The sequence below is a fragment of the Bidens hawaiensis genome, unplaced genomic scaffold, assembly GCF_021521415.1.
Source record: "Bidens hawaiensis isolate Kalapana, Puna unplaced genomic scaffold, B.hawaiensis_p1.1 tig00025360_1, whole genome shotgun sequence".
Lineage (NCBI taxonomy): Eukaryota > Viridiplantae > Streptophyta > Magnoliopsida > Asterales > Asteraceae > Bidens > Bidens hawaiensis.
Genome location: NW_027494041.1, coordinates 40,146 through 63,467, shown reverse-complemented (window position 1 = coordinate 63,467; position 23,322 = coordinate 40,146). Strand labels below are relative to the sequence as shown.

Below are 23,322 nucleotides of genomic sequence, written 5' to 3'. Positions count from 1 at the left end.
CTAAAGTCTTCCGCTAAAATTAACCCATAAACTCTGATATAATTACAAAACAGGTACCAACTTATGGTCACACGCCTAGGCCCTAAGTCGGGGTGTGACAGGTTGGTATCAGAGCCATCGGTTTCAGCGAATTAGGTATTAAACATTAGTACCTAGGCTTTAATCATTATTATCCTCGTTATTACTATCCGTAGGGATAAGATAGGATTGGTAAACCTCCTATCCCTAACTTAACTAAAGTGCAGATGTCTTATATTAACTACTTTGGTCGTAGACACCGAGTAGCCATACGATCCGTACCGACAATCATTCACGAACCATCCGATATGGAAAGTAGCAATAGTTACTACACTAGTTTTTTCAATCGTGATCAACCAATCAATCCGGTGTTACCGTACGGGAGTCAACCTGTGTATCTCCCACGCAGTCAACAATGTCCAATCAAAATATAAGACAATACCGAGGACAACATTCTACAGTATTACCCCTCCGACATTCCAACATACCATCCTTCCGAGGAACAGGAGGTGCAGAGTAAAATCAAACAAGAAACTGAATCGGAGTCATCAAGCTGGATGAATTGTCACTCGGATCAAAGAATATGGCAATCCGGATCACCACCATTGGGTTATCAATATCAGATCCCACCGACCATAGCTGAACCAAGTCGTAAGCCAAAGATGAGGGTCATCTTACCATACAAAAAGATATCAGTTCAATCACCAATCAAGAATCCTTATGAATCCGAGGAAGAGGAGAATTCCAAGGAAGAAGATGAGGAGAATCAATATCCTTATTTTCCATCTTATAAGGGATCAATACCATCGATCTCCCAGCAAGCAACAGAGATTCGGGAGGTGGCAAATCTCATCGAGGAGTTTTACACCAACAATATCCCTGATGAAGAAATGCATGCATATGTTGCTAACCCGCATCTCTATCCACAAGAGAATGCTTATCTCTTTCCAGCCACATCCACACCAACGGGATATCTGAACCCGCCAAATTCGGTGATGGACGAGCTGAGAAACGAAAAAGTAGACAAAAAGAGAATAGGGAGAAAGATTGCCAAGAAGTGTGACAAGATGAAAAATCTTGTTACAAATGGATTAAGGATTAGAAATTATGGCTATGTACAGTTGTAGTTGTTATGATCTTTTTCTTGTAAGATAAATAAATGTAATATAAAGTGTGTCTTTTCTGAAATTTTGTTTTATTCATGTAACAGCATGTCTAAAGCAAATAGTAATCAAGATACTTAAGTAAATAATAAAGGAAAGACAATCGAAGAAATCATGCAAGAAAAAGTAACTGCGGAAAATATACAAGCCATACCACAAAATTATGTGCTTGGTATCCGCGATCTAATAAAAGAGGCTGTAAATCCAATCTATGAAATATTGAAACATGATCAAAGTCGTACTGCCTCACATTCTAATAAGAGAACAAGTCGAAGCAAAAGTGAATCTGCTACTTCGAAAAGAGAATCAAAGAAAGAATCTAAAAAGGAATCGGAAAAGAAGGAAAGTAAGAAAGAGAAAGAACCAAAAAAGAAAGAAGCGAGTGATGAAAGCTCGACTGCTGAAAACAACTTCCATGAGAAAACAAAGAAACTTAAGATACATGAAGGTTGTGATTTCAAGGTGTTCAAAGTCTATAACCTCAAAGAATTTCACGGGGATAAATGAGTAATACATACCCTCCGATGGTTGGAGGAAATGGAATCGATTGTACTATTAAGCAAGTGTACGAAAAGCGAGAAGGTGCAATATACCTCCCAGATTTTCAAGGGGGGGGCATTAGAGTGGTGGATACCCTGATTGGAATCAAGGGTAGAGAGAATTTATATAATCTAGACTGGGCAACATTAAAAGCTATGGTAATGAAGAAGTTCTGTCCGATTAACGAAATGGATCAGATTCAAACCAAGCTGTGGAACCACAAGGTTGTGGGAACCAATCTCAAGGAATATAACACCAAGTTCCTTGAGTATTGTAGAATCGTACCTCATTTGGTCACTCCTGAAATCAACAAAGTGGCGCGCTATATTTACGGGTTGCCGATAGAAATCCGTGACTTAGTTCGATCACATATGCCGACCACGACGGAATCTGCCATGGAGTTGGCCGGATATTTGATGGATGGGATGTTGAGGAACCGAGAAGAGAAGAAGAAGGATGATGGAAAAATGAGTGTGGGTGGAAAGGTGAAGAAGACGGAGAAGAAAAGAGAAGTGGGATTTGTGTATAGTCGCCCCATTTGCAAGTTGTGCGGTAGGAGACATTTCGGTAGATGTCTTCGACCAACTAACACAGTGGTATGTGGTGCAAGAAACGGGACACTCGGAAGCAGATTGCCGGAAAAAGACAGGAGTATGCTTTGAGTGTGGTGAGAAAGGACACTATAGTACTAAGTGTCCAAAGAAGAAGAAAACGGTAGTGACGCTTGGTGCAAGTGGCAGCGGTACGAAGACCGATGCCAAGAAAGGAAACGCTCGTGTCTTTATGTTAGACGCTAAAAAATCAGCTGATATACCGGACGTGATCACCGTATACGTTTCCTATAAATAATGTTTATGCTAGAGTTTTATTTGACTCGGGTGTAAACCAAAGCTTTATAGATTATAAATTTTGTAGTCAATTAAATGAGCCCTTAGTTAAATTAGATAAACATTATGAATTCGAGACTGCTGATGGTAACGTAAGTATAATAAACGAGGCTTTAGATAATGCCACAATTTCTTTAGCCAATCACGTCATACCTGTCCGATTGTTACCCATGACATTAGCAGGTTTTGATGTAGTTTTAGGTATGGACTGGTTATTGTTTAATCAAGCCCGTATCCTATGTAACGATAGAGCCATCGACATTCGAACACCCAATAACAAAACCATTCGTATAACCGGAGATAAAGAAGGAGGAAAAGTAGGAATCATTTCTAAGATCAAAGCAAGTCATTGCAGAGGTAAAGGATGCCTCGCATTCATAGCCTATGTAACCAAAGAACCCGAACCAAAGAAAATGGAGGAAGTGCCAATCGTGTCCGAATTTCAAGATATATTTCCTGATGAGCTACCAGGAGCCCCGCCTGATCGAGAAGTAGAATTTAAGATCGACCTCATGCCAGGAACATCACCAATTGCCAAATCACCTTATCGTCTAGCACCAACGGAAATGAAAGAACTAAAGAAACAGTTAGATGAACTTTTAGAGAAAGGATTTACACGACTGAGTTCGTCACCATGGGGAGCCCCAATCTTGTTCATAAAGAAGAAGGACGGATCGATGAGGATGTGTATAGACTACCGAGAACTAAACAAGGTCACGATCAAGAACAAGTATCCATTACCAAGAATCGATGACTTGTTCGATCAGCTTCAAGGAGCAAGTTGTTTTTCCAAGATTGACCTAAGATCGGGTTATCATCAATTGAAGGTACAAGAAGAAGATATACCTAAAACAGCATTTAGAACCCGATACGGACATTATGAGTTCACCGTGATGCCTTTCGGACTCACTAATGCTCCAGCAGCTTTTATGGACATGATGAATCAGATTTGCAAGCCATATTTAGACAAGTTTGTTATTGTTTTTATCGATGACATCCTTATTTATTCAAAATCCAAAGATGATCATCAAGTTCATCTTAAGATTATACTTGAAACCCTAAGGAATGAGAAATTATACGTCAAATTCTCGAAATGTGAATTTTGGTCATCCGAAGTACAATTTCTTGGTCATGTTATAAATGAGAAGGGTATTCAAGTAGACCCAGCAAAGATTGAAGCTATAACCAAATGGGAGAAACCCAAGACACTGACTCAAGTCCGAAGTTTTCTAGGCTTAGCCGGATACTATAGAAGATTCATTCAAGACTTCTCTCGAATAGCTGTCCCATTAACTTCACTTACAAGGAAAGCAGTTAAGTTTGAATGGGGACCGAAGCAAGAGGAAGCATTCGAAACACTAAAACAAAAGTTAACTAATGCACCGATTATGGCTTTGCCAGAAGGGCTAGAAAACTTTGTCATTTACTGTGATGCTTCGCATACGGGAATGGGAAGTGTTTTGATGCAAGGAAAGAAAGTGATTGCTTATGATTCGAGACAATTGAAAACTCATGAAAAGAATTATACCACACATGATCTTGAATTAGGCGCCATAATTTTTGCGTTAAAGTTATGGCGACATTACTTGTATAGTGTAAGATTCATTGTATATACTGATCACAAAAGCTTGAAGCATATATTTGATCAAAAAGAGTTGAACATGAGACAAAGGCGTTAGATGGAAACACTTAATGATTACGACTGTGAGATCGTATATCATGAAGGAAAAGCCAACGTGGTAGCTGACGCCTTAAGTAGAAAAGAACATGAGAAACCAAAGAGAGTTCGAGCTCTTAGATTGGAACTTAAAATCGATCTAGCTAGTCAAATCAAAGAAGCTCAGAAGTTGGCACTAGAAGAAGGAAATATTAAAGCTGAAAAAGAGAATGGTACAATCGATCAACTAGTTAAAGGAAGTGATGAAATACTTAGACTCGGTACAAGGATTTGGGTACCGATGATCGGAAGTCTAAGAGATAAAATTTTAGAAGAAGCACACAAGTCAAAGTACATTATGCATCCGGGAAGTGACAAGATGTATCATAATCTAAAAGATGATTATTGGTGGATCAGGATGAAGAAAGACATTGCTTTGTATGTAGCTAAGTGCCTGACGTGTTCAAAAGTGAAAGCTGAACATCAAAAGCCGTTAGGATTACTACAACAACCGGAAATCCCGATATGGAAATGGGATATGATAACTATGGATTTCATCATGAAGTTACCGAAAACTTCACGCCAAAATGATGCAATCTGGGTTATTGTCGATAGACTTACTAAGTCTGCCCATTTCATCCCAATTCAAGAAACGTTTAGTCTGGATAAATTAGCACATCTATATGTCGAAAACATAGTATCCTTACATGGTGTGCCGCTATCCATCATATCTGATAGAGATAGTCGTTTCACTTCAAATTTTTTGTCAAGCTTTCAAAAGGCTATGGAGACTCAATTAAACTTAAGTACTGCATACCATCCCAAACTGATGGCCTAAGTGAACGAACAATTCAAACCTTGGAAGATATGCTTCGTGCCTGTGTTATCGACTTAGGAGGAAGTTGGGACACTCATCTTGCACTGATGGAATTCTCGTACAATAACAGTTATCATACGAGTATCCAAGCAACACCATTTGAAGCATTGTATGGGCGTAAGTGTAGAACACCAGTATGTTGGTCAGAAACAGGTGATAGTCAGTTGTCAGGACCAGAAATTGTTCAAAGAACCACTGATCAAGTTATACAAATCCGAGAACGATTAAAGGCAGCAAGAGATAGACAAAAGAGCTATGCGGACGTTCGTCGCAAGCCTTTAGAGTTTAAAGAAGGCGATAGAGTTTTATTGAAAGTGTCGCCTTGGAAAGGTGTAGTAAGATTCGGGAAGAAAGGAAAACTGAGTCCAAGATTCGTTGGACCATTCAAGATATTTGAAAGAATTGGACTAGTTGCTTATCGTTTAGAATTACCCGAGGAGATGAAGGGTATTCACGATGTGTTTCACGTATCTAATCTGCGCAAGTGTTTAGCCGACGAAACCCTTGCTATGCCATTGAAAGATGTTAAGATCAACGAGAAGCTTAAGTTTGTGGAACAACCTATTCAAATATAAGATAGCATGATCAAGTTTCTCAAACACAAATGACTCAAGCTCGTGAAAGTCAAATGGGATTCAAGACGAGGACCCGAGCATACGTGGGAACTCGAGTCAGAAATGAAGAAAAAGTATCTTAATCTATTCCAATAAATCTCGAGGACGAGATTATTCAAAAGGTGGGGAGGATGTAACACCGCGTCTTTTACCCTCTTTAATATGAGCCTAAATGTACTAACTTAGAAAGTTCAGGGACTAAAAATGAAAATTTTGGAAATTTCCTACCGTCGAGGTACGCGACGGGATAACAATTAAACCCGTCACGTAGCGCGATGGGGTTGCTGAGTCAGTGGACACGTGTCCAACAACGTGTCAACACGTGGCACGTTGTGACAGGCCACGTGTCACCACCGCATAAGGCGGCGTCTTTTTGCGGCGCCGCGGTACGCGATAGGGCACAAGGAACCCATCGCGTACCGCAATGGGGACGAAAATTGGCTATAAAAGGGGGGGTGACGGGCATGAGCTCAAATCATCCCAAAAAACACCTTCCTTTACACACACATAGCATTGGAAAGCGTGCCCCGTTGCCGTAACGAGCCGACGTGCTGTTTTTTCGATATTCGTGCAAGAAACGAAGTTATAATCAAGAAACAATCATATAAGCGAGTAGATCAAGATCCTGCCTTTTCATATTAGCAATCTAAGTATCCGAATTGAGGTAGGAGTTATGTTTAAGTTATTTGAATTATAGCTTAGACTATCAATCGAGGCTATGGCCTTTAACCTTGATCATATTTTACAAACATTCATTCACAATCATGTTTTCATAAAACGTTACTTCATGATGAAGTAATGTTAAACAAAAGAGATATTTTAACGGGCATGTAGTAACTGGAAGGGGGATATCATTAGTAATAAGTTTCTTGCCTAAGGAAAAGTAATTCGCATAAATCCCAATCAACCGAGGGACCCGTTTACTTATCTGGAGAAACTTACCAACGTGATAGAACCTATTAGGCCAAAGCATGCTATATCAAACGCCACATAAAACAAGTGTTTTCATTCACAATCAAAGATAAACGATTTCAAGGTTAAGCTTACAATCATAGCTTAACATCATTCAAAACATTCATACGAACCTATTTATGTATAGGTTAATATCATTCACAGTCAATCAATCAATCAGTCAAAGTTTACAACACCGACGGTACAGGTGAATACGTCAACCTTTTTAATCGGACAAAACATATTTATACTCAGTGAGACGAATGGGTGTTTGTCTTAACGAGTCAATCAATGTCTACATGAGATAATGAAATCTTTAAAACGTTATAATACAAAGTAGAGAATAATATCAACTCAGACCGAATACGCATGTGTCTGGATCCAAACATAACTATCAATCAAAGGCAATGAAGCCACGAGCTTAACCGGTCATGACCAGTTCTCAATTTAGGGTCGTTTGGCTCGGGGAATACCGTTGTGTGTGTAGGGCAGTGGTATATATACAGGAAGTAGAAATGCTTCCGCTGAGATTGTCAAGAAAACTACATATGTATTGTAATCGTCATTCAAAATGTTTTATTGAGTCATACGTGTTCACCAGCATATAGCTGACGTATTTTTCCAACCCATTGCAGGTAATCAAGCATAAGTAGCAATAACAAGGATTGGAGTCTTATTGAAGATAGAAGCGCGTACAAGATGGCTCCGTTTTTTATATAAAATCCTTGTAATATGAAAACATATCTTTTGTAAACCAATACTCGGGTATTTAATTCCCTAGTAAATTTTCAATGTAAATTAATATTATATTCAACCTAAAGTCTTCCGCTAAAATTAACCCATAAACTCTGATATAATTACAAAACAGGTACCAACTTGTGGTCACACGCCTAGGAACTAAGTCGGGGTGTGACAATTACACTATAATCTTTTACTTTATTAAACATTTCTCTTTCGATTGCACAGCTTAAATCATTTTTCAAATACTCATCACCCATTCGCTTGCGCAAACCCGTATTTATAAGATTCATTATAGAAAGACATATTTCAACGATTGTGGTTGCAATCGGTAAAACAACGTTAGCTTCAATATTTGATAAACCAAAGGAAAAGTTGTATGTTTTCCGGTTTCCACCATTACACGAGCAATGCCGTGCATTCACCCAATTTTGCAAATTTATCATCTTTCTTTAAAGTGTGATAAAAGGTCATACGATCACATGAAATACACCATCTTTATTCATTACTAAAATCATTGAGATACATTTTTGAAAATGTCACTATCTTAGATATGTCAAACTTGGAAAACTAATCTTAAGATTTAAACTAGACATATATACTAACAAACTAGTTGAGACCTCACTAAATCTATTTTCATGTTCTTAAATTTTCATATCCAAAACCATATTAAAGTTTTCAACCTCAAAATGTTGATTTTGTTGAGCCAGGTTATGTTTGATGTTTCTTGTTAAAACAAAAGAAAAAAAGGTTAATGGTTTGTATTTGCTTTGGGCTATAAACTTTGTTTAGGCTTTATTTGATTTGAAAATTTAAAAAATGATGATTCCGTTGAGCCTGTTTCTGTTTGAGTATGTTTCTGTTTAATGTTTCTCGTTCAAACAAAAGAAAAAAAGGTTAGTGGTTTTTATTTGCTTTGGGCTATAAATTTGTTTGTGCTTTATTTGATTTGAACTTTTAAACTGGTTGGCCTTTAAACAAATAGAGGTAACGTAACATTTTTCCAGTGGTAGCGAAATACGAAAACTGACCAAAAAAGAAAAAAAAATTACACTACTGGCGAAAAGTTGAGGGGTAGCGAATGCTACCCTTCAATGTGAACTGCATTCGCCCCCACTTGTTAGACAATGTGTAAAGAAGGGTCCTATACTAATAAAAAGTAATGTCATATCACTGTCACATAGGACATTCACTAAACAAACTATCAAACTTGTGTAATTGTTTTACATACAATACACTTATTTATTTATTTATTTATTTATTTTAATAAAAAGTGTTAAATATGGTTTGATTAACCAATGCCATGGTCCACAACCAAGCCCTCACGCCTGCCATTTTGTTAGCACTCTTAGGCTGAGGGGTGCGGAGCGCTAGTCAGGGCGCGTGAGGGACTTCGATAGCGCCCCGGGGCGCGAGAGCCACACCACCGGGGCGCGAGAGGGGCGCGAGAGGGGCGCGAGAGCGGAAAACGAGGCAGGCGCCAGGAGGCTCGCGCGCGTGAGTGGCTGTGGGAAATGGGAAAGAGCCGTTGGAAGGCTTTAATAATGAATAAAAATATTTTTTTTTTTTAACAAAATCATCTATATATATCACAATACATATATCACAATACATATCAAACACAACCATTCTCACATACTACAACCAAAACGAATATCACACACCACACCCAAAACCCAAAATCACCCTATCTTCGAAACCTTTTTTTAAAAACATGTCTGGAAATTGGTACCCAAACCTAGATTCAGATTACCCTTACGACGATTTATGGTCGGCACCGGAACAACCGATGTTTTATTCGGGGTCGCAACAATCATCCGGCTTTCAACCATCCAACATGCAACCGTCTCCTAACTTTGTAGTTCCGGAGACACAAGAACCGGAACCAGAAGGTGAAGCTGCGGGACAAAGAAGACGCGTCCACCGGAAAAAACAACTTGCAACGGACGGGTCGGGTTCGGCTTCGACCGGAAGGGCGAAACGGAAAATCACTCCGTGGTCATCGGATGAGAAGGAAGCCCTGTGTCGGGCTTGGATAGCCATTTCTGAGGATCGGCGTTGCGGTAATTGTTTTAACGTTTTTAAAAATGATTGTAAATAAAAAGTTAAATAAAAAAGTTAAATGGCTTACAAATTTATTTACATAATTTTGCAGCCGACTACCAAAAGAGCAAGGTCTTTTGGACAAAGGTTAGGGAGACGTTCTATTCGCTCGTTGGGAGTACAGAGCGGAATCCCGATATGATTTCGGGTCGGTGGACCGAAATTAGAAAATTTGTCGGCTTGTTTACTAATCTGTTCAACAGGAACGCCGGTCGTATGAGACCAAGTGGCAGTGACGATTTGGCGGTCTATAATTTCACTGTCGAAGAGTGGAAGCAGGAGTGCCTGCGGAGGTATGGGGCGGTGAAGACGTGGGACGGTGTAAAGTTGTGGGAGAGGTTGAGAAGGTGTGCCAAGTGGGTTGAGCTGGTGGCGCCGGACCTTGATGCGGAAGTAGGGCCGAAACGGACTAAAACTAGTTCGTCTGGAGCGTACAGCACAACGGACGGGTCGGATTGCCGGGTTGGATTCGACCTAAACGTTGCGGGGGAGGAAACGTCTTCACCGCCGAGGAGGCGGCCATTGGGAAGGGACGCCAGGGGGAAAAAACCGGCTGAGGGGGAAGCCGTAAACATCAACGATCTTGTTGAATCCCTCAATAAATTCAACAAAACCCTGGAGGTGGTCTCTGTTGACAAAAAGGAAAAAAAAAGAATGAGAGATTTGGACTTCCTTGCAAGAGACTTCAGCCACCTAAATCCGGTCGACCAAATGCTGATGGAAAAACAAAAGGAACGTATCCGGAAGAGGTTGATCGAAGAAGACGAAGCCGAAGAATAAGAATAATGTTAATGTGTTTTTTTAATTTTTTTTAATTAATGTGTTTTTTTAATTTTTTAGTACTTTAATTTTTTTTATATATTAATGTGTTTTTTTAATTAATGTGTGTTTGTTTAAATAATTACTTGTTTTTTTAATAATACGTTTTTTTAATACATTTATAAAAAAATAAAAAAATAAACCGCTCGCGCCCCCTCTCGCGCCCCTCCACACCATGCCCCGGGGCGCTATCACCACTACCAATACCCATCTTATCAAGTTTCTCTCTCTGCCACACGTCACAATATTATTGGATGGCGCCCCCACTCACGCCCCCTCTCGCGCCCCCCACACCCCTCAGCCTTAGGCTGAGGGGTGCGGAGCGCTAGTCAGGGCGCGTGAGGGACTTCGATAGCGCCCCGGGGCGCGAGAGCCACACCACCGGGGCGCGAGAGGGGCGCGAGAGGGGCGCGAGAGCGGAAAACGAGGCAGGCGCCAGGAGGCTCGCGCGCGTGAGTGGCTGTGGGAAATGGGAAAGAGCCGTTGGAAGGCTTTAATAATGAATAAAAATATTTTTTTTTTTTTAACAAAATCATCTATATATATCACAATACATATATCACAATACATATCAAACACAACCATTCTCACATACTACAACCAAAACGAATATCACACACCACACCCAAAACCCAAAATCACCCTATCTTCGAAACCTTTTTTTAAAAACATGTCTGGAAATTGGTACCCAAACCTAGATTCAGATTACCCTTACGACGATTTATGGTCGGCACCGGAACAACCGATGTTTTATTCGGGGTCGCAACAATCATCCGGCTTTCAACCATCCAACATGCAACCGTCTCCTAACTTTGTAGTTCCGGAGACACAAGAACCGGAACCAGAAGGTGAAGCTGCGGGACAAAGAAGACGCGTCCACCGGAAAAAACAACTTGCAACGGACGGGTCGGGTTCGGCTTCGACCGGAAGGGCGAAACGGAAAATCACTCCGTGGTCATCGGATGAGAAGGAAGCCCTGTGTCGGGCTTGGATAGCCATTTCTGAGGATCGGCGTTGCGGTAATTGTTTTAACGTTTTTAAAAATGATTGTAAATAAAAAGTTAAATAAAAAAGTTAAATGGCTTACAAATTTATTTACATAATTTTGCAGCCGACTACCAAAAGAGCAAGGTCTTTTGGACAAAGGTTAGGGAGACGTTCTATTCGCTCGTTGGGAGTACAGAGCGGAATCCCGATATGATTTCGGGTCGGTGGACCGAAATTAGAAAATTTGTCGGCTTGTTTACTAATCTGTTCAACAGGAACGCCGGTCGTATGAGACCAAGTGGCAGTGACGATTTGGCGGTCTATAATTTCACTGTCGAAGAGTGGAAGCAGGAGTGCCTGCGGAGGTATGGGGCGGTGAAGACGTGGGACGGTGTAAAGTTGTGGGAGAGGTTGAGAAGGTGTGCCAAGTGGGTTGAGCTGGTGGCGCCGGACCTTGATGCGGAAGTAGGGCCGAAACGGACTAAAACTAGTTCGTCTGGAGCGTACAGCACAACGGACGGGTCGGATTGCCGGGTTGGATTCGACCTAAACGTTGCGGGGGAGGAAACGTCTTCACCGCCGAGGAGGCGGCCATTGGGAAGGGACGCCAGGGGGAAAAAACCGGCTGAGGGGGAAGCCGTAAACATCAACGATCTTGTTGAATCCCTCAATAAATTCAACAAAACCCTGGAGGTGGTCTCTGTTGACAAAAAGGAAAAAAAAAGAATGAGAGATTTGGACTTCCTTGCAAGAGACTTCAGCCACCTAAATCCGGTCGACCAAATGCTGATGGAAAAACAAAAGGAACGTATCCGGAAGAGGTTGATCGAAGAAGACGAAGCCGAAGAATAAGAATAATGTTAATGTGTTTTTTTAATTTTTTTTAATTAATGTGTTTTTTTAATTTTTTAGTACTTTAATTTTTTTTATATATTAATGTGTTTTTTTAATTAATGTGTGTTTGTTTAAATAATTACTTGTTTTTTTAATAATACGTTTTTTTAATACATTTATAAAAAAATAAAAAAATAAACCGCTCGCGCCCCCTCTCGCGCCCCTCCACACCATGCCCCGGGGCGCTATCACCACTACCAATACCCATCTTATCAAGTTTCTCTCTCTGCCACACGTCACAATATTATTGGATGGCGCCCCCACTCACGCCCCCTCTCGCGCCCCCCACACCCCTCAGCCTTACCCCATTGGCGCCTCTTACATGTGCTACAATGATGTTTAATGCTTTAAAAGGTTGACGCAGAGTGAGACCAACACCCACTATACATGGTCTTACTTTGTCGTGTTACCTCGTATTCACACCATCCTTAAGGCCATGAAAACTAAAAATTGATGCAATATATAGTGTCTCATACTTATAAATTAGTTTTTTGATAATATTTTGAAATTTGTTAAATCTTAAACATAAAAAAAGTGGTAAAACAATACAAAAATGCTTTTTTTTAATAACCAAATAGGTTTTATATGCAACTAAGATTATCAATCTCTTAGTACAACCTAAATAGCACGTGTGCAAGCAACTTAAACAACAAAATACTACATAAATCTGGCACACTTAGTATATCCCTCTCTTCTTATATACTCTAAAATGTTAAAGACAATGACCTTTAACTAAGTTATGTGTTTGTGGTTGGATTAGTTAAAGCTCCATACCACTTTCAGGTGGTTAGTGAGCTACACCTTTTTCTTATATACTCTAAAATGTTAATGCTTAACACATTAACATAGCCTCCATAACACCTATCCATAACAACCAGCCTAAGAAGTTGGTTTTTCCTAAAATGTATAGAAAACAATAAGAATATGAGATGTGGCTTTCATTTGAGCTAATCAAAAGGGCGGTATGGTCTTTTGGTTTTATCTATTTTTTGCAAATGAAAATGCAATAAATATCTTTATTTAATTCTTGTATCTAAGTTTACCTTTAACTTATTTCATTGGATATGCGTTCATGAGATTGCATGTCAGTTGTCGAGAATCGTTGAATTCGGATTGCTTCAATTTTGATGGAGAAAGTGACCGTAGACGAATTTTAGTTGCATTAACCTATTACTATGTTTTAGTTTATAGTCATAGTGTTTTAGTTATTGAATATTATGTGTATCTTACTGTTACTTCTTAAATATTAAATATTGTGTGTATTTTTCTCTTAGTATATAAAACTTTAGATTGATTAATATTAAATTGTTTTTAAGGGTAAAGTTAAAATACAAACGACAACAAAAATGAGAATGGTTAGAAGGAATCCAGTCCATTGATCTTAGTTTGAATGACTGAGATTAATTTAATAAATAAAAATTGATGGAAATGACATGAAGGTAATAACCCACATTTGTTGACTTTCTCTCTCCACATGCAAGGCGCATGTCAATACCCCCATCACTTTAAAATGTCCATAATTTTTTCACACGACGTTTTTTTAAAAAAAAAATTCACCATGATAATAAGCGTTTTTTATCTTTAATATGAGTATCATATTGTTATATAAGAATAAAAAAAATTAATGGGTTTTTTAATTGTGTTATTTAGTTATTTATTGTGTCTTTTAGTTGAGTTTTTATATGAATTGTATTATAAATTTTGATCATTATATTTTTCAATTGGTACTCATATTAAAGACAAAAATTAAAACGAAGATTACGTCATTGTGTCGTTTTGTTCGTCATTAACTTTTAGTCATTGTGTAATACGTTCATTGTCTTTTATTCGGATTGACATATGACAAATTCATTTAATTTGAGAAAAATAGTATTGCGTTCATTGTATATTACGTTCAAGTCATTGTGTAATATGTTATTTCCATTGTGTTTTAAGTTTCAAGTCATTATGTTATATATATTCACCATTGTGTCTTACGTTTTAGGTCATTGTGTTATACCTATTCACCATTGTGTCTTACGTTTTAGGTCATTGTGTTATACCTATTCACCATTGTGTCTTACGTTTTAGGTTATTGTGTGATACGTATCACCATTGTGTTTTACGTTTCAAGTTATTGTGTAACATGTATTAATTATTGTGTTTTATGCATTAGATAATTTGTTGTTATTTTATCATTTTTTTTACATATTATTATTACACAACAGTGTTATTAGTATTTAAAAAACACAATGATGAGTTGAAAGACACAATAACGAAAAAAGACACAATGATAAGCGAAAAGACACAATGACGAAAAAAGATACAATGATAAGCGAAAAGACACAATGGTGTGCGAAAAGACACAATGGTGTAATTTTTGTTTTAAATTTTATATAACAAAAATCATACTCATATTAAAGATAAAAAAACGCTTGTTATTATGATGAATTTTTTTTTTAAATATCATACGAAAAAGTTATAGACGTTCTAAAATGATGGGGGTATTAACATGTGTCTTGCATGTGGGGAGAGAAAATGTGTACAATTACCCAGTGGCGGACCCAGGGTTTTTTGCCGATGGGGTCCCAATTTTTTCGGTTTACAAAATTTTCGGATCGGTCGTTATTCGAGTCGGGTCCAGGCGAGGACATAATAAAACACGGAAATATGGTGTCATCGGAAACGAGTAAGTAGAGAGAATCTAGATTAGACTTTTAACTCATTTTTATTTATACCCGAAAAACATAAAAGAAAGCTATATATATGGTCTTACATACATGACCAAAACATGAAAAAATAACTTTAAAACAAATAAATGATTAATTATAATATATATACACAAGATAAATAATAAAAGAATAATGAAAACTCATGTTGCCATTATATATGTTACAGGGTGATAATGATTATACGGGAGAAACTAAAGAAAACCACAAATATCCTAACTAAATAACTAATATTGACTAGGATATAAAAAAACACACAAAAAAAAAACAACAACAAAAACATAGTATGGTGAGGCTTGAACCTACAACCTCTCAAAGAAAAAGTAAGAGATTTTTCATTAGCCCAGTTCAGTTTTAATAGTATGGGTTCCAAGTATTAATTTTTAAGGGGTCCTTACAAAATTTAATATACCGTCTCTAAGTAATTTTCAAAAAACATTGGTGTCCCGAGACCCCGATCGGATGTACGTGGGTCCGCCCCTGCAATTACCTCTATACCATTTTTCTTTTGGTCCCCACTTGACACATGTCAATCGTTTATATCTTCTCACACTTCTCATTTTTGTTACCATTTATAGAATAACTTGACCTTTGTTTTTAACACACGTTACAAATTTTTATTTTGTCATATAGTTTATTTTAGCATGGCCATTCATATAATAAAAGTTACGGGGTTTTTATGGGTTAAGAATAGAGGAAAATTGAAGGGAGTTACGTGAAAGGATTGATGTATGCTGAACGTGTAATTTTGTTTTTTCTCGTGATGTATCGATGTTCTAGCTTCTTGCTATTTTTTATAAATAAATTCATATAATAATTTAAATTGCGTGCAAACTTAAACCACCCATACTTGTGGAAATTAATAATGAAAACAAACATAAAGACTAAACTGAAAGTCAAATCTATCCTTGATATTGAAATTGAAATCTATCATTCAAGCAGTGGCGATGGATGAGCTGCAAATATCACCTGCTGGAGGAGTAAGTCCAGGTAAGGATCAGCAGGCGTCGGCATTCTGTTACAGATAATGATGCTGTGGCCATGTCTTACGCCGTCACAGGTTCTATTGATCGGTAATCAATTTTATACTCATTTCATTTTTTATGTTTTGATTCATACTTATGAGTTAATAGTCTCATCTTTCTAGGGCTAATTGTTGGCGGACTTGCCAATATTTCCAATACCGAAACTAGTATCATTTCTTTACTCATGCTTTTTTGCTTCTTATTAAGACCATTCACATTGGAGCCCGTATCCATACTTTCTATTAGTTTTGTACAACTTACCAGGCACAATTTGGTTTTTTCTGTTCTGGTTTAATTTTCATGAGGAGTTCTTCTTCCTGTTTTTGTTGCCTCCCATCATATTATATCCTTGCTCAGTTTTTTTGTTTTTTTTCTTGATAAAGTTAGTGGAAGGTTTGGCCCAATTGTTTCTCTTGACCATTTGTTTGTACCCAATCGGGATTCAGTTTAGCGCCTGTAAGTTATCGTGACTCTTGATCACATTCTGTTATCAAATTATGTGTATTAAGTTATTAACTGTTGTTTTTTTAATTTTTCAGAAACCATTCTTTTCAAACTTTGGAGCCATTGTGACATTTGCAATTTTGGGAACCTTTATTGCTGCAATTGTTACAGGTCTTTTGGTGTGAGTATTACTTTTACCAATGAAGTTTCAGTGTATAGTATTAATTTGTTAAATGTCTCAACAAATCCAACCTGCTTTACATGTGATGTTGCAGGTACCTTGGTGGTGTACTGTATCTCATGTACAGACTTCCATTGGTTGAGTGTCTGATGTTCGGCGCCCTTATTTCAGCAACAGATCCTGTCACCGTTCTCTCCATTTTTCAGGTTTGAATTGGTTTAAACTGTAGTCCTTGTCCATTGATTTTATGTTCTCGTTTATCAGTATTGATTTACAAGAATAAATCAGTAAGGGTGACTTGTTTTCTTTTCCATTAAATGAAGAAATCTTTATTGGGCTTTTAGTTTAGAATACTAGAATACAAGTGAGTATATAAATGCTTTAGAAGGGGGGTGATTTGCGTACTCAATCCTAGGGGCTCAAATGAATTAGATATAGAAGATAAGTTAGTTTATGAGCCTAAAGTATATACGATTAATACACAATCAAACAGTAAAAATCTGTTTTTTATTATGGCGTCACTTAATGGGAAATGTTAATGATATGAGGTGGGAGATAAGTTTTTGCAAAGCTTCATATGGATATATCTGATAGGTTTTAGGATGTTGTTATGCGTTCTCGAATCTTTTTTAAGCAGATTTATATCTACTAGATTGCAAAGACCTTCAGGAGCTGTTTTAGTCTGCATGCACATGCTTCATTTTTCTGCTGTCAATGTTTCTTCACCAAATTAGTTCATTGTTTACACAGCTTTTTACTCCAGATTTTATGGCTTGTGAAAAATTCTTTGTAAATGTAAATTGTGAATGAACTTGGACCGCTACAGTTCTACTTATTGGTCTGAATATGCTTTTACCATGTGAAATTTACTTGTTTGTCTCAATTGATCTTCATTAAACCATCTTTATCTAAGTTTAAGTTCTTTAAGAGTCTGCCTGTTTTCCAATTTTACATGACCATATTTATTACCGTAGGAGCTTGGCACAGACATGAATCTCTACGCACTAGTGTTTGTTGAATCGGTTTTAAATGACGCGGTAAGTGTGGTTCGGATTTCAGTTATCCTACTTCTATATTGAGTTGAGATATCCATACTTGCACTGAACTTTTTTGTATTGGTGTGTGTTCTTTTGGTTGTTGCAAAAATCGTAGATGGCAATTTCCCTTTACAGGTTTGTATAAATTCAGTGCTGTTTTTAATATACAATGGGGCACATTATATTTATATAATATGAAAAGATTAACACATAACGTGGCTGTAATTCATTTGTGCAGGACTATGTCATTGGTGAAGAACAATTCATCTGGACAAAATTTCTTCTTGATAGTCGTCAGGTTTCTTGAGACCTTTGTTGGTTCCATGTCAGCAGGTCAGTTAATCTAGCTTATGCTTTTGCTGATGCAAACAATTGTTGTATGTTTTGCATGTTTCTTTTTTTTCATTGTTAAGAAGATGCTGTAGTTTGAATATTGTTTTGACAAGGTTATAAGATCAAAAGATTAAGAAAGCCTTGTGGTAAGTCTTTGATGAACTAATAAAAATCATAAAAAAAACATCTCATTGGAAAAATTTTTGCAAGTGCTTATAATGAGTTGTAGAAAGATAAAACAAAGTGAAACTTTCAACTGTAGAGCTGAGGTATTGTCATGGAAAAAGTCAAAGGGGTGTTAATATGTTGATTTACTGATAGACATTAATAGTGATATGTGTGTATCATTTGAACATTTGTGCTTATGTGAAAAGGTAACATGGTGATAAACTGATTGATTAATATGCATTTGATTGAAAATGTGGAACATAATCAAACTTCTGCAAATGTCGATGGCAGTCTATATCTACAAACCTAGTTTAATAGTTAATACTTATGACTTAGCGATAGTAGAAAATTAATAACCAGATTCTTGTAACAGTTATTTCTGTCATGTAATAATTAGGCTTATTTATTATTCTGGCTGAAAAATGAAACTGTAAAATACAATATGGGCTTTGATTCTCAGACCTGGCAAGCAATACTTAAGAAACTGAATGGTAACTGTATATATCAGTGTTAAATGTATCTATCACATTGATACAAAACATATCCAGGAATGTCCCTCGTTTATAAATATGGCTTTCTTATTTGTTAAGATTACTCATTTCGATGTCATTGCTTGACAGGTGTTGGAGTTGGATTCACATCTGCTTTGATATCCTTTTTGTAGTGATTATTCATATGAAGTTAATTACAATTCCATCTTCTTCTTTGTTATTGTAAAACCTTAACTGCATGAACCTGTTTAAGTATGCAGGCTTGGACATTGATAAGTAAGTACCTACCATCTTGAAATTTCTATTATTCTGTTTCACCTTAAACCTGCACAGCTGTACTAACTGTGTGTAACATATTATGCATCATTTTCAGTCTACAGAACTTAGAATGCTGCCTGTTTGTTCTTTTTCCATACTTCTCGTAAGCTCACTACATATTATCTACTTTTATCTTTTTGTATCATATACACGTGCTCCCCTTTTGTGATCTGTGACCCACAATCTTAATTTCAGTTACATGCTGGCAGAAGGGCTTGGCTTATCTGGCATTGTGTCAATTTTGTTCACTGGAATGGTTAGTGAATATATGGTTTTGATTTTGTTGTGTTTTATCTCATTTTAAATAAAAAAAAAAGATTTCTAAACAGTTTTTTGCGTTTTGGTCTAGGTTATGAAGCATTATTCCTTCTCAAACTTGTCAGAGAATTCTCAGAAATTTGTGGCTGCTTTTTTTCATCTGATATCATCTTTAGCTGAGACATTCGTGTAAGGGTGCTTTTTTTTTCAAATATTTTAAGATTCTTAATCATTGATAACAATCCTTTATTTTCTTGGTTTTTCTGCAGATTCATATACATGGGTTTTGATATTGCTATGGAACAGCATAGCTGGTCCCACATTGGATTCATCTTTTTTTCTATTGTATCCTTGATATGTTAATTATAACGTCGTTAGTTTATATGGTTCTTTGAAGCAGATTAGACCTTTTCTTAACTTGTGCCTTGATTGTATCAGATATTCATCGGATTAGCCAGGTATGCCAAATTTATTATCATTCGAGCAGTGTTTTATTTGATTTGGTAATACTTTCATAGTTAAACTAGTTACTGATTGAATTTATGACATGTGAAGGGCTGCAAATGTTTTCACATGTGCATATTTGTTGAACTTAGTTCGACCTGCACAGCGACAAATACCCGTGAAACACCAGAAAGCACTTTAGTACAGTGGTAAGCAGATGCAAGTTTCAGATCTGACAGTTTATAACTAACTTTAAAAAAAACTGATTTATTTTGTTGACTCAGGACTTTGAGGAGCTATGGCTTTTGCTCTTGCTTTGCAATCAGTTCATGATCTTCCTGAGGGACACGGTCAGACAATATTTACTACAACCACTGCAATAGTCGTTTTAACGGTAGGTAAACTAACTTATTTCATATATATTGTTAATGCCTTTTATTACTTTTCACGTGAAAAAGAGCATTGACTATATAATACAGTTAATGAAACATATAATAAAACCAGAAAATGATGATACAAAACATCATCATCATCGTACTCGGTATATCCCACCAATAGCAAAGCTATGGTAGGGTCTGAGGAGGGTAAGATGTAGACAACCTTACCTCAACCCCATTGGGATAGAGAGGCTGCTTCCGGTGAGACCCCCGGCTCGATAGTAGTTTTGCATCAAGCCTTGGACATAAGACACATAAGACACAATCATCGGGACACCGGCTGATTGGTGCATGTACCGTTGTCTTTCGGCTATCAACGCCACCACATGATGCCTGATTAACCTTCCGCCACTTTTAACGTTATTTTCACGAGATTAGTAAAATAACGTCAAAAGCATTGACTATATAATACAGTTAATGAAACGTATAATAAAACCAGAAAATGATGATACAAAACATGTATATATTAAATCTTAATTCTTAGTAGTGGAATAGTTCCATATGCCCAGAAAAAGTACTATACCTACTAGAAAGATTAGTGTAAGTATATAATTTTGAATCATTCACTCTCTTTTAGAGCATTACTTACTCAAGTTTACAACTACTCTAAAGTACTAAACTTAACACGCAATCAAATTACCTTGTAAGCACTTTATGATCTTTTTGTGACAATGTTTTTTCATCTACCTTGTAAGAAATTGTTAAGACCTGTTTCTAACATGGTATTTAATAATGTAGGTCTTGCTTATTGGTGGCTCCACCGGTACTATGCTTGAAGCTTTACATGTTGTAGGAGATGAGCCCCACTTGACTGATGTGAGCATAATTTTCTTCTTTTTTTTTCTTATAAACTAATATCTCTATAGATTTTCTTTACCTTTGAACTGTTTTTCTTCTTTCGGATTCAGAACTTTGAAGCTAACAACGGTTACGCGACTCCTTATGACGATGAAGAGTCGTCAACATCATCTGGGAACAGACTAAAGATGAGACTTAAAGAATTTCATAAAAGGTTTGTAAACGTCTCATTTATTTTATCACTTTTACATCCTTTTTTTTATTTTTAATTTCCTTTCTTACATTTTTGTGTTTCTTGGAAGCAGTGCTGCATCTTTCAGGGCATTAGATAGGAACTACCTTACTCCGTTCTTCACAACTCAATCTGGAGACAGGGATGACAGTGATGATAGTCATGGTAAATAAACACATAGATATATGATCGTTAATGTCATTTGTTATAATCTTGTTGCAATATGTTGTTAATGTTTTAACCAACAACTTTTTGATGGTCAGCTGAAGATTCGTTACTGAGGTCTAGAAGAGAAGGTTTCCACTAGCAGAATTCTTATATCTGAGATGGAATGAAGTAAACTGAATGACGAATGACCGAAAATTGTTAAGTGTAGGCAGTTAAGGTACGATACAGTTGCTAGTATACTTGTGTAAATGATGAAAGTAGATGAAGAAGGGAGTTGGAAATGTTATTTACTTGTTTTGAGTATAAGTTGCATTGTTTTGATGAGAAGTCCACTGTCAAACAAACCTTTTAACTAATATGTAAAATCAAAAACATGTAAGAAACACTATAAAACCGTTCATTTATAAGGGTAATATATTGGTCAGCCAGTTAAGGGATACCGAAAAATGGCGAGCCTTAGTGCTGGTGTTGCATATGGACAGACTTTGTTATGAACAAACCAATCCCTCTTTCTCTCTTTTTTTTTTAAAACTAATTTGACTGTTCTTACTAGTTTTAATTATTGTAAATATAAGTTTAAAATGCGGACGTAAAACTGTTTTACTTGAAAGTTACTTCGCATTATATATTATACATCATCAAGAGGGTAGCACGACCAAATATTAGTTGTGGTTCTAGACTATTGGCGTAGAAGATTAGGTGTTGATTGCTCTTGCCATATACAATCTCTTCTACAGTGACCGTCACGAACGGTTTGTGACTATGGACTGCTTGTTTCTCTCTCCCTGCTTTCTCTCTTACATGTCGGTCTTGTGATGGAAAAGTACAAGACGTGGTTTATAATGTCGATCTTGTGATGAAAATGTACAATGTGTAGGTGGTTTACAACTAATGGTTGTGTGTTAATGATCGCATCCTATGTCTCTCGGCTCTTAATCGAGTTTGAAATCATCCACTACCTCCACTTTGTGGTTTTGGTTCTTGTAACCCTAAGTTTGTGATCTAAAGGATTTAGACATCAACCTTAATGATGTTTTGTATAAAAGTTTTGTTAAGCTTATTAATGTAGTTTATTCTAAATGATAACACAACCATTAGTTAGGATATTATATAAGGTAAATTGTAGTTATCTCACGTAAAACCACTATTCATAAGATTTAATATTGTTTTAATAAAAGTTAGTTACTCTCATCATCATTGCTAACCTACTTTAGTACATTTTATATATTAATTTATTTATTTGCTAAAAGCCAAAAAATAATGTGTGTATGTACATACATATGTTTATTTAATTAACTGTACACTCAGACGTAATACCCGTTACAAAGCATAGGATCGTTTACTAGTTTAGTTCAAATAAGAATAGGCATTTAGTTTGCAAAATATTGCGTCCTAACCCAAACCAAAGAAAAAATATGTAATCAAGTTGATAAATATACAAACACCAGTATTGGTAACACCCATAAAAAAATCTTTTGCGACCGCAACCAGCCGAGCCGCTTTACGAGCCTAAATAAGTTTAATATCTATATAATTTTTTGTTAAGTATATTGGATATATGCAATTTCGTAAATGAAATTGGGTGGAAGTCCGATAAAAAGGCGTTGCTTATCTCAATAGTCTATACTAGTTGGATTTTATAAAAGGTGAGGAATGATGGAATGGTTAGTGAAGAAACACGGATCCGATCCCTGGGTGTGGGTCCTGGATCCAATGAGTTCACAGGGTAAAATACGATAACTACTAACACGGTATGAGTACAACTTCCCAAAGTCCAGTGACTGGAACCTGCAAAACAGACACCGTGAATCTCATTACAGGAAGGACAAGAGGGGGGTCTTCCTGTAACCACCCTCCGGCGCGAGAATCAGTAACGTTCGTAAAGGAGAAAGTATTGAAAACTAAGTAGACTAAGTGTAGTCAGAGTATATGTAAGTCAGAATGATTGTAAGTGAATGAATACCTCATGTAGGTTGACAAGGTATTTATAGCCGAAGGATGTGGGAAGATGATTGGGCCAGTTGTCCTCTTC

At 36.9% G+C, this 23,322-nt stretch overlaps 1 pseudogene across 1 annotated transcript; it reads left to right on the top strand.

Moving 5' to 3' along the window:
* Positions 1–680: 680 nt before the first annotated feature.
* LOC143571374 (sodium/hydrogen exchanger 6-like) lies at positions 681–21,617 on the top strand (annotated as a pseudogene). Its single transcript, XR_013142085.1, has 20 exons — positions 681–1,075; positions 1,999–2,317; positions 16,521–16,606; positions 16,701–16,812; positions 17,581–17,643; positions 17,759–17,778; positions 17,882–17,976; positions 18,765–18,793; positions 18,880–18,911; positions 19,009–19,056; positions 19,149–19,209; positions 19,303–19,400; positions 19,481–19,556; positions 19,650–19,669; positions 19,767–19,864; positions 19,940–20,049; positions 20,831–20,908; positions 21,001–21,104; positions 21,196–21,287; positions 21,386–21,617. The product of XR_013142085.1 is annotated as a sodium/hydrogen exchanger 6-like (transcript).
* Positions 21,618–23,322: the final 1,705 nt, after the last annotated feature.